The sequence below is a fragment of the Osmerus eperlanus genome, chromosome 10 (assembly GCF_963692335.1).
Source record: "Osmerus eperlanus chromosome 10, fOsmEpe2.1, whole genome shotgun sequence".
Taxonomy (NCBI): Eukaryota; Metazoa; Chordata; class Actinopteri; order Osmeriformes; family Osmeridae; genus Osmerus; species Osmerus eperlanus.
Genome location: NC_085027.1, coordinates 12,058,538 through 12,076,075, shown reverse-complemented (window position 1 = coordinate 12,076,075; position 17,538 = coordinate 12,058,538).

The window sequence follows — 17,538 nt, the reverse complement described above, 5'->3', positions numbered from 1 at the left end:
ACTAAACTCTCCTTACTCTACGCTGTTCTCTTTAACTATACTTTTACGGTTTTGTTCTTGTACTGCAATCCACAAAACGGTTTCTCTATGCTATTCTAGTCTACTCTGCTCTGTTCAATTCTTGTCTGAAACTCTACTCCCAATCCTCCGCTGGTTCCAACTGTACTCTACTGTGAGCGACAGGCTTCAGCTTCCATCCATCCCTCATCCTGCCCTGGCCCATGAAGTATAGACAGAGTCGTCGTCCCCCGGCAGGCTACATGATGGATCCTGACGTGTGTAATTCTCTCTGGTTTGGACCCCCCCCCCTCCCCACTACTGGCCCATATTTTCAGCCCTGTTTAAACTGTGACCCAAACACGTTAGCTCTTAGCCTAATTGACTCCCTCAGCTTAACGTCCCCTCTGTAAGTTTATAGGATGAATTATGATGCGGTCTAGAAACATGGGGACCGTGCTTGATTAATGTTGGACAGTCATTCATCTGGATGTTTTCATAAGGGCCTCCCGCCAAGCTGCTTGGGCTCACAGTCCTCCAGTCCTCTAAGTCCCCAGAGGCTCAGGCACCACACAAACACGGCTGTTTGTCAAAGCTATCAATTACCTCCTTCATATGCATTAGGATATTTAGCACCAAACTCAGATATCGAGCCATTTGTCAGTACTGAGAATTGGTTTTGTCCTCCATATTGGAGTGTCTTAAGGCTTATGAATGAAACTTTTATGACATTGTTCAATGTGTCATTGCTCATTTGATCCTGCCTTGTGTGTTGAACAATATCCAGTTTACCATCATGTTGAAACACAGGCCTACTAGTTGGACCAGTATGACACATTAAAACACGTACAAATAGAGTGTTGACACAACACTGAATACATTTATAGCGATTACTGCATCAAATGCTGGCTGAATAAAGTTGTAGTGGTTAACCATGGCAAAAAAACTTGCCATGCAGGGGTGAGGATAATAAACGGGGTCTGTTTGAAAATAATCTTTACAAATTTTTATTTAGTATCACCCTAAACTTAACCCCAAATACTCAAGTTTGTTAGCAACCAAAACCACAAATGTTTCATATCTAACCAGGATGTGATTTCATAAATATGTTATGAAATTGAATTTGTATATACTTTATATACACAATATGGAATTTAGTCCAAGTCGCTTTACCAATGATAATATATTGCAGTGGCTGGAGAGGATGAGAGGTGGTGAGCTGCAAAAAAGACAGGACCAGGGGCAGAGAAAGAAAACCGGAAAGAACACAATGGCACTAATGAAGCAAACTAATCAAGATGGGCCAGAATCAGCTGAGTGTCAAGGGCTGGTTAATGACACAGAAGAGCTTTAAGTGATTAGATCCTTAGCATTCAACCTTAGGTTAATAGACATTAATTGAAAAGTAAACAGTTTCCTGGTGTATTGCATTGTACAGGTTTCCTATGAAGTAGGTTGGGTCGGGTAGCCTCAAGTAGATGGTGTGATTGTAGTTGACTTAATTTATTTGTACAGGAAGTGATCTCACTGCGTTGTCATGTTAGTGCTGACTTAAGTCTCTACAGAAACAGAGAAAACAGTAGTCACAGAGAAATTCCAGCTACGTAGTTGTAGCTTTTGTTTCATTAACCTCTGGGGCAAACAAATCTGAGCATGGTGATTTTTACTAGTCCCTTGAATAAAGTATTTTTATGTAACTGTGAAACATAGCATGAAAATGAACAGGCTTGTAATTGACACTATTTTAGTGGCAAGCTAAACTGAGAGGAATTATAAGTCTAACTAGAGAGGGTACAATTTCTGGGGAAATTGTAGGGTGTGCTTGCTTGCGTCGGTTGCACAGGGGTCCGTTTTTTAATGACATTTTTACAACTGATATTTCTGTATATTTTCTATAAAAATGCATAGGGCCTACTTATTATTTATAAAGATTACATAGATTTAAAAGCATATTTTTTTTGCTGCTCATTTACAACTCAAAATACGAGTGAAGTGTAGAATGAAATATGTCTTCTCATTTCCCCTGCAAGAGGCAGCCTCATAGCTGAATCAAAACGAACTAGAGAGGGTACAATTTCTGGGGAAATTGTAGGGTGTGCTTGCTTGCGTCGGTTGCACAGGGGTCCGTTTTTGAATGACATTTTTACAACTGATTTCTGTATATTTTATATGAAAATGCATAGTTATTATTTATAAAGATTAAATAGATTTAAAAAAAACAGACAAAAATGCTGCTCATTTACAACTGAAAATACGAGTGAAGTGTAGAATGAAATAGATGTCTTCTCATTTCCCCTGCAAGAGGCAGCCTCATCGTTGAATCAAAACGAATACATTTGGCAGACCGGTGTAAAAATGTACCTAATCTCTATGACTTAAACGTCATTTTAAGTTTTTCCCTTCTCATGATATTTTCAGGCATTTAGCCTACTCATTGCATTCATTCATTAATAAAGAACCCCCTTTGAAGATTATTCTACGACGTTACCCGGCAGTAGAAGATGTAATCGCGATTCAAACAGTACCATCTGCTAACTGAAAATATGCCCCCCAAAACGTAAATAAGCTTGACATTTATTTAGTGGAAAATCGCTCATTCATAAAAAGCTCACTGGTAGCGATCATTGTCAGTAACAACGCAAAATGCGATATAGCCCTGTGTGGAGAAGCTGCCCCGGTAAATTCTACTACTACAGTACAGTATTAGACTACTGCTGTGTTCGTCTTGGTAGCGATTGCGTTGGTTGAATTGGATTTAACGTTCCGTTGTACGGTTTAGGCTGAAATTAATTATTTTCATGAACAGATTGACAAAGTTTAGGCTGTGGCAATGAAGTTCAGGTTAGTAGTCAGATAGTTTCACCTATTGAAAGACTTTTGATTTAACCTTTTCATGTTCCTGTTAAATTTGCCTGAAAACGCCTAAACAGCATACCCAAAGTAAATTGGAAGCTGTTCTTGAACCATTTGGAGTACATGCATGTAAATGATCTCTTTTGAAAGCTGACACTCTGAAGTTATGTCCCCTGTTGTCAGGACCCCTGTCAGTCCTTCTAGTGTTGAGTAATAGAAGCTTGAACACAAGGAAAGTGAAAATTTCTATTTCCGCCTAGATTTTGTTTTGAAAACAGAGGCCTGAAGAGGCCTAGAGGTGGTAGGTATTATCTGGAAGACTAAATTGGACCACAGGTTGAAGCCTTACCCAATTCAAATCAAAAGTCAAACATAATACCACAATATATTCATATTTGACACATGTTTTTATAAGAGTACATCCAGGAATTTTCTAAAAGGGTCTTTTGGAGACTCCAAAATGACCCTTTGTAACCAAGGTCAAGGTCAAATAAAAAGGTATTATTTTTCATAATTGTTATCTCTGGCCCATCTCTGGTACTTAGAAATATCATATATAATAGCTAAATCCCTAATTAGTAATACTGAAACACAAAAACTGAAGCATGAACACATTGGAGTGCTTTATCTGATTCCAAGGATTGGCGCACAAAGAACACTGATTCTGTCAACCATATTGCGCAATCGACTGTTATTTTGAAGGCTCCACAGACGCATACAAATGAGGTATTGGCATTTTCAGCTAGCTGTCAGCTACAAGGCTAACGAGCTAATTTCAGAGCCAGTCGAAGCCAGTTCGAGAAATTTGTTTAGAACGAGTGTGGGGGGGGGGGGGCGGGGGGGGGGCAGGACGCACAGACCTAGTTGGCTTTAGAGGGCTGTCAACGGGGCATGGAAGCTCCTATTGGGTCGAACAAGGTGTCAATCAAAAGGGGAGGGTTCAACGGACATTTTGAGACCTTCATTTTGTAAATACTCCGTTGATAAATCGGAGAAAATAACACTTTTATGTGAACAAGTTGTTTCTTCCTTCGGCTAACTTGCATAATGAAACAAAGGATAATGGCTATTCATGAACGTAAAACATTGTATTTGGACGAATTACTTTACATGGTTAGATACTTTGAACCCTTGGGACTTACGCAGATCAAGTTTTGATGGCATGATTTGCACACCTGGACCTATTTGAACAACTTAGGGTGAGTACAACTTTTTTCTTTGGCATTGTTGAAGGAATGTTCACCGGAAAAAGACGTTGACTTTGCTTGCTATTGCGACTTGATCTTGAATTGGTTTATTTCAATGGAAGCACAAGAATCGTAGCTTTCCAACGATGTATAACATGTGTAGCGTCTAAAAAATATATTTTTTAGAATTTAGTGCGTCGTAACTGAGGAAGGGGGAGGCAGCATTTTTGTCTCGCGGGCGAAACAGGAGCGTAAACAGGTTAAGTAAGGGGAGTGCCGAACATGTTCTGTCGCCGTTTGACTTCCTAAACAGCTGTGTAAGTTAGATGTTTTTGTCGTGTGTCTCGCGTAGGCTACAGCGTTGCAATGAGCAACACTGGTTTGAAACCACAGGTAATGATAATTTCACCAACAAATCGTTTACTTGTAATGTAATGTCATAATAAATCCTACAAAGAAAATGTATTTGTGAGGAATGTTTATTTTAACGATTGAAAACAGATGCATCATAGACCACTGTGGTATGTGTTGCCCGGGCAACAGAGGCTAATGTCATGCTAATGCTTCAGTGAAATAGTAGACTACCGTTTCCGAAAGTAGATGTGGGCCTACTTCCTTAATAATATCAGCTAATATTGTACATTACATTTCATAATTGTGTTTCACATCACAAAGTAAAATGAGTAAATAGTTATCACCCTGGTCTCTTTGCTTGTGGCGTTTCTGCAGCTGCCTTGCAGTAAAGCTATAGTTAGCCTAGCTATCCCCCAAGTTAACAGATGCGAAACGAATGTTCTGCTACAGGTAGTCACGCGTGTTTTCGTGACGTTAGTGACGTAGTGACGTTAGTAACGTCAGTGACTGTGGCTAGCAAATTAGCCACCGTTAGCTTCACTTTTCACCACAAAAACGCAATTTCTACTTAAACCATGCAACGGAACGTAAATAAAAATACAACCAACGCAATCGCTAACAAGACGAACCTTTTGACACCGCCGTTGTGTATGTAGTCCAAATATTGACTGATCCTTAGGGGGGCGAAAATAAACAATAATAAATAATAATAAATATATATGTGAGATAACAAAGGTTGTGCCCTTGCCGAAGGCAAAGCACACCCAAATATATATGTGAGAGAACAAAGGTTGTGCCCTTGCCGAAGGCAAAGCACACCCTACTAGAGAGGGTACAATTTCTGGGGAAATTGTAGGGTGTGCTCGCTTGCGTTGGTTGCAGGTGGGTCCGTTCCCATAAGTTTTTCCCATCTAGTGATATTTTCAAGCATTTAGCCTACTCATATTGCATATTGCATATTTCATTAAGAACACCCTTTGAAACAGCTGCGAACCCCCTTTGAAACAAGCTACTGTAACAACGTTGTCACTGGCAGTGTGGAATCGCGATTCAAACAGTACCGTCTGCTAACTGAAAATATGCCCCCCAAAACGTAAATAAGTTTGACATTAATGTAGGGGGAAATTCCAAATAAGTTTGCTTGAAAGTTTGAAATGAGAACGTTTCTTTTGACATAAAGTTTAGCTGTGGCTTTGAAGACAGTACGACACACTGCCAGTGGGCGAGCCGAGTCTGACTGAGGCTAATGTCAAAACAAGCCGCGGTGTTCACGCAAATTCCAGGTTTTACACAAATCACAAAAATATGCTGACCCGCTGGCTATCTTCGCAATCGCCATATCTTTAAAACACTGCCCTCCTTCTGATTTTTGATGTAGAATTGACCCTGGTACGAAATTAAGAAAATACTCAGAGATCGACAACAGCTGACGCAATCGTCAACGGAGGCTGATGGGGCTCTCACGTAGCAAACCAAAGTTTTTACAGCAACCTACATTAACATCTCACCACCTGGCTGTCTTCACAATAGTCATATCGTCATAACATTGCCCTCCTTCTGTTTTTTGGTGTAGAATTGACCGAACTATAAAATTACGAAAATACTAAACTAGACGCTTGCATGGCTGCCGCCTATGCAGTCTCACGGGCGACGCGCACTCGCTCAAATTACAAAGACTTTCACAACCTAAATAAAAAATCAGAGATGGCAGTTCCACTCGAAATTGCTTTCTCAACAAAATCCAATGGTTGGTAATTTTGGTGGTTGGCATTTTTCACTCATAATCCAAGCTCCAATTTGCGTGCTAGAACGTCTCTATCACGTTGTATCCATGCGTCGTTGCTAACGTGTGCTGACGTAGTGACGTAGGCTAGCACTGGTACCCTTCGTTGACAGAAGACACTTTTTGCCACAAAAACTTTGTAACCTCCTAAACTGTGCAACGGAGTGTAAATAAAAATACAAGCAACTCAATCGCTACCAAGACGAAACTTTTGACACCTAGGTTGTCTATGTAGTCCAAATATTGACTGATCCTTAGGGGGGCAAAAATAAATAATAATAAATATATATGTGAGAGAACAAAGGTTGTGCTCTCGCCGAAGGCTTGAGCACACCCAATTATCTAAAATGTTTGTCAAAGATGTGAAGAACCACAATAGTTCTTTGCTACCTTCGCAGCAGTAAAGACCATATATGTAAAGAGCCTCAATTGCATGAAAATGGTTCAAAATAAAATCCTTGAAACCTAGGAAACATAGAACCAAACTTCAGTTATTTTTGTCCAGTTATTTAACTCTGAAAATGTGGGAATCTTTTTAAACTTGAGTCACGATTTTTATTTCTGCTGCCTGTTGTTGGGTCACGTTGAGGGAATGCATCCTAAATAACATGGAGGATATAAATAGCTAAGAAGTACGTAGCATCTTCTCTCACTCACACACACACACACCTCAGCTGTCTTCTGCATTTTAATTGTCTAGCTGTTTGAAGAAACTCAAAGTGAATATGTGATTTGTCAATTGATTCTTTTCCTCCCAGGCTATGAATAAAACCCTTTCATTATTGATGTGCTGACGTCAGATGCCCGTTTGAATGTTGTATGTGGTGCAGACCTCTTTCTCCAAGCTGGCTATTTTCTCCCACTCCCCCCCCCCCCCCCACCCAACACACACACGTACACACACTCACCCTCACACACCCCACCTCTCTCCTCCCCCCCACACACGATCCTGCCCCCCTCCCACCCTCAACATAGACAGCCTCATTCCCTGTGTGACACCAGCACCTGACATTAATGGAACTCTCAGTGCTTACGTTGCTGCCAGCTTGCAGAGAGACACCAGCCAATGGGAAGGGGCCCCAGGCACAAGGAGAACAGGGCATTCACTAGCGTTAAATAATACAAAAATGAGTATCTTTCCCTCTCACTTTCTGTATTTCTGTGTCTCTTTCCCTTTTTTCTCTCTGTCACTGTTTGCCATTCTCTCTCTCTTGCCCTCTCTCTTCTCTCTGTCCAAGTCCCCCCTTCCTTCTTTCTCTCTCTCCCTCTTTTTCCTTCTTTCTGTCTCCTCCTCTGTCTTCGGCTCTCTTTTCCCGCTACTTCTCCTTCTGCTGCAGGCTTGTTTGTACTTCCAGAGCGGTGTGCTTCTCTGGAGCAGCTGGTTTCCACTGGTGAACTGCCTGTCAGAGGGCCCAACACCAGAGCATCATGCTCATTTAGACGCTACTGCAGATCTCTTGCCTGTCCAAGTCCAAACTGGAATGTTTGACATCTAGAGAAAAGGAACGCAAGAGTAGATGTAAAGGTATGCAGGATGTTTCCAGGTAGCCTTCAAGTGTATTAGTAAGTAAAGTTTGTCTTTTAGTTACCTTCACCAAGAGGTCTACAGGATAGAAGCCCATCATCACCAGTTTCTGAAAGTCCTCATATTTGGTGACAAATACCGAATACCAGATCTGTACACAGCGTCAGTGACTGACATGTCCAGTAAAGTGACCAAGATTAACTGGGTGAAACTATTATGAAAAATTATGTTATTTTTTAATCAGATATTTTAGAAAGCTAAAGTAGCATGGTGATCCCCACATTCAATATTTGTTGTACCAGTTTGATTTAAAGCTGATATAGCTGATTGGTTGAGAACTGTGACATGGTCATGTTCAAATGCGTCTTATTCAATTATGCTGCCCGGTAACAAGACTGAATATTTCTCCACAACGGAGGAATCCGGGAGTTTTATTTCAAGGACTAAATATGAGAGCAACAGTTTGGAGACACAATACAACTGGGTGCTTTTTAATTTAAATGTAATTAGTGGCAAGGTATTTAACTAAAACAAAACTATTTTGTTACTGGCTGATAAGTCTGTTTAAAGATCTTCCCTGTTGACAAGGGTAAAATAAAGAGAATATCACAGTATCACTTTCCAGAGCAAATAAAAATCACCCAGAGAGCAGCAACATTTCAGCAGGCTGTAACGAGGACCTGCTCTTCACGGAGGAGAGAGAGAAAATAGAGAGTAATTGGGGCATTTTGCTGCTTTTAATCTCTGGACATAGTCATACACTGACTCTGTGAAACAAGTGATGATAGAGTGAGAGAGAGAGACTAACACAGACAGTAGATGGAGGAGAGAGAGACTAACACAGACAGTAGACGGAGGACAGAGAAAGCCTAACACAAACAGTAGACGGAGGAGAGAGAGAGACTAACACAGACAGTAGATGGAGGAGAGAGAGACTAACACAGACAGTAGACGGAGGAGAGAGAGAGACTAACACAGACAGTAGACAGAGGAGAGAGAGACTAAAACAGACAGTAGACGGAGGAGAAAGAGAGAGACTAACACAGACAATGGATGGAGGAGAGAGAGAGGGACAGGTATGATGCAGTGTTGTCAGCAGGACGGATGACAGGACAGAGATGCTGCGGATGACTATCTCTGGGGAGGCAAGCCTCCTGCTCATCCTTTTATATTCATTATTGACAATCAATAGACGATGGGGGGGGTCTGGAGCCGAGGGTGGGGGGATGGAGGGTTGGTGTGGGCGGTAGAAGGTGGTGGGGGGGAAGGGGTTGAGGGAAGGGTTTGTGTCTGAGCTTTCTTGTAAAGTGCATGAAGTGTATCTCTGTTAATGATGGGTGAATCATCATGCCCCCCCCCTTCCGTTTCCCAGCCCCCCCCTCCCACCATGAGAGCTCCACTAATGAGCCCCACAGTAGCATCGTCTTACACCATGGGCAGATAACGTGGGGCCTGCCCTTTGTCCTGACTAGTCTGTAGGCAAGTCTGCTAGCTGTAGCAGGGGCTGTTGTTCAGTGCTGTACAGAACAACAGGGACGGGGATGGATGGGTGTGGCTGCACCTCTGTCATCATTCCTACATAAACAGTCAGCCAGGCAGCCTGCCAACCAGTCAACCTGAAAATCAATCAGTCAGGTGGCAAACCAGTCATTTAGCGAGGCAGGTAGTCAGCTTACCAGTCGCTTAGGCAGCCAGCAAGCCTGATAACTAGTCATTCAGGTAGCCAGCCAGCCAGTACACCAGCTTGCTATGCAGTCATTCAGATAGCCAGCCAGCCTGCTAAGCAGTCATTTAGGCAGCCAGACAGCCAGCCAGTCTGCTAAGCAGTCATTCAGGCAGCCAGACAGCCAGCCAGCCTGCTAAGCAGTCATTCAGGCAGCCAGGCACATTGAGGCAGATGCAGAGAAATGTGAGAGGGTGTCAGTGAGCCTGGTGATGACGCGCTCGTGGCTGCGGAGAGCTGGCGAGGCCGCGGCCCTAGCTCTGACTCACCTCATCCCCACGGGGCCGCTGGCTGACGTCACCGTGGCATTTCTCTGCTTCAACTTCACTCGCGAGCAGCCGCACTCCAGCCCACCATCCACTCCTCCTTGCCTCTGAGACACACACACACGCACACTCACACATACGCATATGCACACAAAAGCACGTACATACACACACACACATCTACACACACATGCAGACACACAGACACATACACACACACGTACACGAATACACACATTGGCAGACACACAAACACACAAGCAGAGAGACACATGCTGTCCTGCGTTCTCACTCACTTTCGGTCTCATCATTTCTTTCGGTATCTTAATCTTCATTTCATTATGCACAAAAACACACCTACAAACACACGTGCATAGAAGCGCACACGCACCTACACACACACACGCATTCACACACACCCACCCACACACACACATTCTCTATCTTAATGAATCCCTCTGAACCCAGAGTCAAAGCCTTGTTCTCTGCTGCACTTTCAAAAAATATATAGTTAGTACCAAATAAAAGTTCGCCATGTTCTCCCTTTAGGGGAAACCTTTTTTAGGGCAGTGGAAAATCTTTTCAAACGTTATGTGGGACCTAATTCATTGATTATTCTACCAAAGACAAGGACACAAGGAGATTGAAAATCATAGGCTTTATGCAGCATCAAAATTGGTTTCATACAAGAACATAACAAATAACCTTTATTTGATATCAGCTAAAACCCTGTGTAGATGGTTCTTTCTGAGATAGTTTTGCATATCAATGGAGGGGTTCAAGGCAACACTCAAAAGGCTTTGCTGTAAGGTCAAAATGAAAAATATGAAGGATCTTACAGGCTTCTGATTGCATCTTGGTTCGAAATTCGTCCATGACTCATTAATAAATAAGACCTTAAAAGAAACAATGATTCATAAGGTTGAAGGTGCAATGATATACAACAATGATAAGTAAGATTAGATTTAACTTCAATTTTAATATTTACATCCCCTTTTATTCAAATACATTCTGAAACACAAAATTCCTTATTGGACATGCATTTCCATCAAACACTAATCTTGATAATATGTGAATTGGTTGAGATGAGTGGAGATCAGGAGTGTTCAGCTTTTGACTGCATATATAAGAAACCTCATTGACATGACTCAATGGTTGATGCTAACCCCATAGATCTGATCAGATCTGATCAGATTTTACTTCTGAGGTGAGTCCTACTTCTGAGTCGAGTCTACTTCTGAAGTGAGTCTACTTCCTTCTGAAGTGAATCTACTTCCTTCTGAGGTGAGTCTACTTCCTTCTGAGGTGAGTCTACTTCTGAGGTGAGTCTACTTCCTTCTGAGGTGAGTCTACTTCTGAAGTGAGTCTACTTCCTTCTGAGGTGAGTCTACTTCCTTCTGAAGTGAGTCTACTTCCTTCTGAGGTGAGTCTACTTCCTTCTGAGGTGAGTCTACTTCTTAGGTTTTTGCAGGTTAATTGGACACACCCCACTAATAATGGTGTGTCAGAACACCATTCTATGGGGTTGTCAATTTCAATGTCAATTTTTTATACCTTCTTGAATACTATGTTTTACAGTGTCCATACTGTGGTAATTTGATACCTACCCAATTGAAAAACATTAGTTATTTATTGGGACAGTATACTTGATAGTTACTTACTGGTATGATATACTTGATTCCCAAGAAGACCCACACAGATCATTTCCCTGAGAGTGAATGTGTGAGAGTGTAAATATGAGGACAGCACAATGCATTATACAGAACTACATTCCAAATGTTTTGTCAAAAGCCATCATGGTGACATCCCAACTGAGAATCTGACTGGTGGTAGATGTCTTGGTCTACTTTAATGGACAGAATGATGATGGCCAGGAAGCCTGACTATAGACTGAGAAGTGGATGAAATAGTTGATGCTCCACTTCAAAACAATCAATGCTGATCGGATGAGCTGTTCTGAGGTGTGGTTTAATGTGATGCGAGATATTGAAAAGGGAAAATTGGTTCTTTGCATTCCCGTCAACACACCCACACACACACATTCATAACAAAATGCTTACATATACAGTATATGAGTGGTGATGTAATGAGTGATATTTTACATAAAAGTCACAAGTGGGCCTCCTGAAAGTTGAAAATAGGATGTAATTATCTCTCCAGGTAAATACTCCATCAGTGCAATTTGTACTGGCTCTTTAGTAATCAGGAATAATCACATAATTTGTGAGGTATAAACCAGACTTACAGATTCTCCTTTCGTTCCCTTCTCTTTTAGTTTCATGCTTTTCTATTTTGTGTCAAGTGTCAAGTACGAGGTAAAAAAACCTGTTGCCTGATTGAATGGCAATTGTATTAGTGGATTAACAATTAGGTTGGTCTTAGTCATACTGCCGGGCAGAGAGAGCCATTCAACATTGTGTTTAAACTCAAATGTATCATAGGCTAGTTTCTATTACCCAGCTTTATAACTTACTAACGGTCATTGTTGCTTCACAAAACCAATTCAAAAACGTGTTCGGGACAAAATGTTGATGCCAGGTTTCAAATCATATTAACTCAAATTTATGAACACAGCCAACTCTGGGGTTGATGTTCTGACCAATCAGAAGCCTCCATCTCAGCGTCAGATCCGAAGCTGAGGACTGTTTGGAAGTCTCAATGGAGTGAGGAAGGCAGGCCTGTGTCATTTCCTGTGGGGCAGCTGTTTGCCGAGTTATGACTCAGGCTCGCCATGGCCAAGACACAGAGCGCCATCTGTCCACCAGCATCCTGCTTCTTCATGTTTATTTGTCCTCCATGTTTTGACCCAAAGCAAAGTTGTCTTTGTCCAAAGTCTAGGACCAACATGGCTACCAAACGATCAATAAACATCCCAGAGAGACGTCCAAGTGTATAAGCCCCACGGTTCTGCTCAGAACCAGACCAGATGTCATATACAGTACAGTGTTAACAAACATGAATGTATTTAAAATATTTGATTTAGAGATTGTGTGTGCACTGCATGTCACATCAACAACGACTGAGAACACTTCTCTGGTTTGTTCTTTGTTAGAACATTTCTCACATAATGAATCCTGAAAACCTGTTCATGTTTAAACCAACAGGGAGTCAAGGAATCTGAGCCGCATGCACAGGAGCCAATGGTTTAATTGAATTGCCCATCACATCCCACCAATCAGATGGCACGGCTCGTTAACAGTCATTTTGGCCCAGATTCAAAAGGGAATCACACTCCCCGCTAACCCCATTACTGCAACCTAACGATGAGAGACAGCTGCAGTCATGGCTACAGACAGGACCAACCACAGGCCTCCTGTTTTCACCCTCGCCGGTCTCCTCTCCTCTCTCCGCAACTACCTGGCTGACCAATGGTGTTGAAGCGTTGATGAGATAACAAACCATCAGAGAGACGCAGAGGCTGATGTCTGTGTTGCCCGGTCTTGATGGGAGGGGGGGGGGGGGGCGGGGCCATTTACACCCCCAACACAAACCCTGTCATTAACCAACCACGAGAGCCTGTTTAAAGCGCACACGCGCCTAGTCGCCACGGGTAAGTGGAGTGGCGTTGCTGTGAGGGACTGAGGACTGCTGCTGGGTGTGTGGCGGGCCTCGCCGCACACAGGTGATTCTCCATCCTCCAGGGGGTGGAGTGGCGCTGCGGCCAGATTGAGTCACAGACCCCTACTGTGAGGAAGATGATTCTATTCTGCTCCTGCTATTCCAGTATCTTGCCTCACTGGGTGTTGATTACAGACAGTGCCTGGTTTCCTCCTGTCGTCCTCCCTCCTGAATGCACTGAAGACACAGAATACCTCCGATCCTTGAGACAAAAGTAATTTATTCCAAAGTGCCCAGCCAATAACCGTAAATAAGTCAAGCGGCATTTTCCTATTTTATATCCGTATTATTCTAACATCTCGTCTCTCTCACAGAGAGTCAAATTCAGTGCTTGTTTACCACACGGTGTTGTTTATCTACCGTGCGTTGAAACATCTGCAGCAGAAACCTAGCCAGATGCTATACATCTGCAGTCTAAGAAACATGGCAGAAACAAGTCAACTTTAAGGCACATGCATGCACACATGTAGAACAGCCCAACCTGCCTCTCTGCCTCCCAGCCTCACTGTCACCTTGCCTCCAGCCTCACTGTCACCCTGCCTCCCAGCCTCACTGTCACCTTGCCTCCCAGCCTCACTGTCACCTTGCCTCCCAGCCTCACTGTCACCCTGTCTCCCAGCCTCACTGTCACCCAGCCTCACTGTCCCCCTGCCTCCCAGCCTCACTGTCACCCTGCCTACCAGCCTCACTGTCACCCTGCCTCCCAGCCTCACTGTCACCCTGCCTCCCAGCCTCACTGTCACCCTGCCTCACTGTCATCCTGCCTCCCAGCCTCACTGTCACCCTGCCTCCCTGTCATCCTGCCTCCCAGCCTCACTGTCACCCTGCCTCCCAGCCTCACTGTCATCCTGCCTCCCAACCTCACTGTCACCCTGCCTCCCAGCCTCACTGTCACCCTGCATCCCTGTCACCCTGCCTCACTGTCATCCTGCCTCCCAACCTCACTGTCATCCTGCCTCCCAACCTCACTGTCACCCTGCCTCCCAACCTCACTGTCACCCTGCCTCCCAGCCTCACTGTCACCCTGCCTCCCAGCCTCACTGTCACCCTGCCTCCCAGCCTCACTGTCATCCTGCCTCCCAGCCTCACTGTCACCCTGCCTCACTGTCATCCTGCCTCCCAGCCTCACTGTCACCCTGCCTCCCAACCTTGACCCAGAGAGGTGTGTAATACAGACCACTGTCACAGAAGTCAACCAGGGAGGCGGTGATGGTTCCCCTGTGAAGCCAGACGCACTCCCAAGAGGAAGTCCTGCAGGTCAGTCCTCTCTCTGACACCAGAGTGGGAGCTGCTCCCTGTCAAAGGGAAGGAGAAAAGACATGTGATTAGGCTGGAGAAAGGATGGACTAGTACAGCAACTGTGGGTGGTTCAGGGCACAGGCTATGCTTTCTCAACAGAGTGTTGATGGAAGGGGGTGAGGGTGGGGTGAGTGAGTGTGGGGGGAAGGAGAGAAAGAGGAGCTACATAATAAATATGATATTAATTGCATATTTTACTCATTTAAGTATTTAATTGAATGTCAGTAAAAGGCAGAGGGAGCCCCTGGCTGTCGTGAGCTGTGCTAGTGGCCGTCTCAGTATGTGTGTGTGGCTGTGTATACCTGTGTGTGTGTGTGTAAGTGTGGCTGTGTATACCTGTGTGTATGTGTAAGCCTGTGTTTGTGTGTGTGTGTCTGTGTGAGCCTGTATGTGTGTTAGCGTGCGTGCGTGTGCAGCACTGGAGGGTTCAGTGAGAGCGTTCCAGCTAAGCCCTGTCTCCTCCTCCTGGTTTGGTCGCTTTCCCCAGAGGACCGCAGGCCCTGCGTCATTCACAAAAATCATTCAAATGGCTTTGACCTCAAAGTCTGTTTCATTGAGAATTCTTTTTATAGCAGAGACAACATAGACAGGGCGGGGAGTGAGAGATGGTGGTGGGGTGGGGGGAGGGATGTGAAGCGGGGGAAAAGGAGAAGAGAGGGGAGGGTGTTGGAAGATGCGCTGTCCCTACCTGACTAGACTAGAGCCGGCTGCTCTAACAGAGCTGTACAAGATTCCGCCTCTCCTCCATCTCTCAGAGGGACAGCCATTGGACGGCACACACCGCCGTCCCCTCTCAGGTGGCGTGCCATTGGGCCAGGAATGTACACGTCTGATGCCACAGAACTACATGACAATTTGATCTGACATGACTAGACTGCCAATCACATAGAATAAGACATCTATCTTAAGCAGAAGAGGAAGGAATGTTGTCTTTGTAATGAATTCAAACAGGACACTGGAATATTATAAGGAAATTCCTTGGTTCAAGGTTTGCTGGGTTGGGCTACGTAGTAGGTATAGTACTGTATGAGCAGAGATAATTTATCATGAAGTGCCATTAAGGATTATACAACAATATGGTGGGAAAAACGGATTAATCACAACATACGATTGTCATTTATCTGGCATCTTTATTGTTCCCAGTTTGCTGGGCTTCTCCACACCTTTCAGAGCTTGGTCTGTTCAGCCTCTGTTTTCAGTAAAGAATCTTCACTAAAGTTGAGTTTTCCATTCCAAGGTGACTTGCCTGTGGGGGGCATTAGTGTGTACGCCCCCCACCTCCACAAACATCCCACTTCCCATCCCCCAAAAAAACATCCGCCCACACAGTGGTTGCCTAATGGCCAAAAGGTGTCTAATTATGACTAAGTAGTACTAATGTTGGTGTGTAGCAGTCTTCGTTACCCAAACAGAGAAACCGAGCAGGAAGACGGAGGGTGGAGTTAAACGGTGCCGTCCTTCAAACATGCCTCCTACTTCCTGAGGGATATCTGATATAAGATAATTCAATAGGTTTTTGCTTGAACTCAGCAGTTGTTTTTCATGTTGTGCTTTCTCTGAGAGGAGGGAATACATCAACACAGCCAAGGAGAGGGTCTTTATTGGTATAGCCTGAGCTCAAGTACATACCAGGGTAGAGTGGGATTTCAGGTGATGTGAAGAAAGAAGCATGTGTTGTGGGTGACAGTTGCACAACGGCCCCTCCTGTAAGATAGTCTGGGTGTAAACCTGTCAGTGTCTAATGACGACGTCCACAGGGGGTGATGACGACAGGGAAAGTATGCTAGTGTTGGATCCAACTATTTTTTTAGCGCGTTCAGGTCGAGAAACACTAATGATTATCAACCTTGTGTGGGGCTGATAGACGTAAGTATGGTCGTTATTATGGTTTGAAACACTGTTTTAATATAGTCGAGTTCCACTGAATTAAGTAGATTCGCATAAATCATTATCCCACTCCAGGCAAGTACAACTGTTATGCACCCCTGCAGACCTCACCATGAATTTTCAAGAATAATTAGATTAATTTTCTCAGAAACCCTGCAATTCCAAGCATAATCTTCATTGTCAGTTAGTAAAGCTGTAACTTTTCCCTGGAAACTTACAAAGAATTCAAATAAATCTGTTTGTGTGGTTGTTTCCTATGGCAACTTTGTGTCGGTACAGAAGTATAGAGATATGGTGATCTTGTGTGTTGCTCTTTTACCTAATGTTCACTCTGAGAATAAGGTTTCTGTGAACCAATCAATTTAATCAACAACTTAGTTCTCATTCAATAGTCACTCCTTGGTAGTGGTTCAAGCCACAAACTGATACATGGCGAGAATTACTTGTCACAACGACTGTTTACTTAAGCTACTGTTTCCATGGTAATTGAGAACATGCAGTCGGAGGTGAGTCTCATTTCCAAGTATCGACATACCCTCCTTCTGCTTACCATACACGATTTACTCATGTGTACATTCCCTTGGACACAACCACAGTCTGAAAATACAATGTCAGGAGTTAGTAGGGGTAGGAGATAGGCACCACTGACACACATAGGGCCTGAATCATTGGTGAAAGATCCCCCCCCTAAACCCAAATGTGGATTTGAGTGGAGCACTCAAATAAACAAATATCAAATACAACCCTGCTCTTCCACAGCCAGCATTGTTCTATAACCTTGCTCTTAATGCTGCTCAATCATATGACTAAACATGTTACACCAAGGTAAGTTTTGGTGCAAACCATTATTGCACATCCGGATGGATTCTACTTCATGGACGTCCAAAACAGACTATTGAAGTCAACTCTGTCCTCAGTGTGATGATGACATGGATGGTTCCCTGAGGGAAGGGCTCTGAGCTCCAGTACAGCAGTATTTCACACCAGGTTAAACCAGCACGGCCATTTAGGCACTGTTAAATGTTACTTGTGCCGTTTTGTTTCCA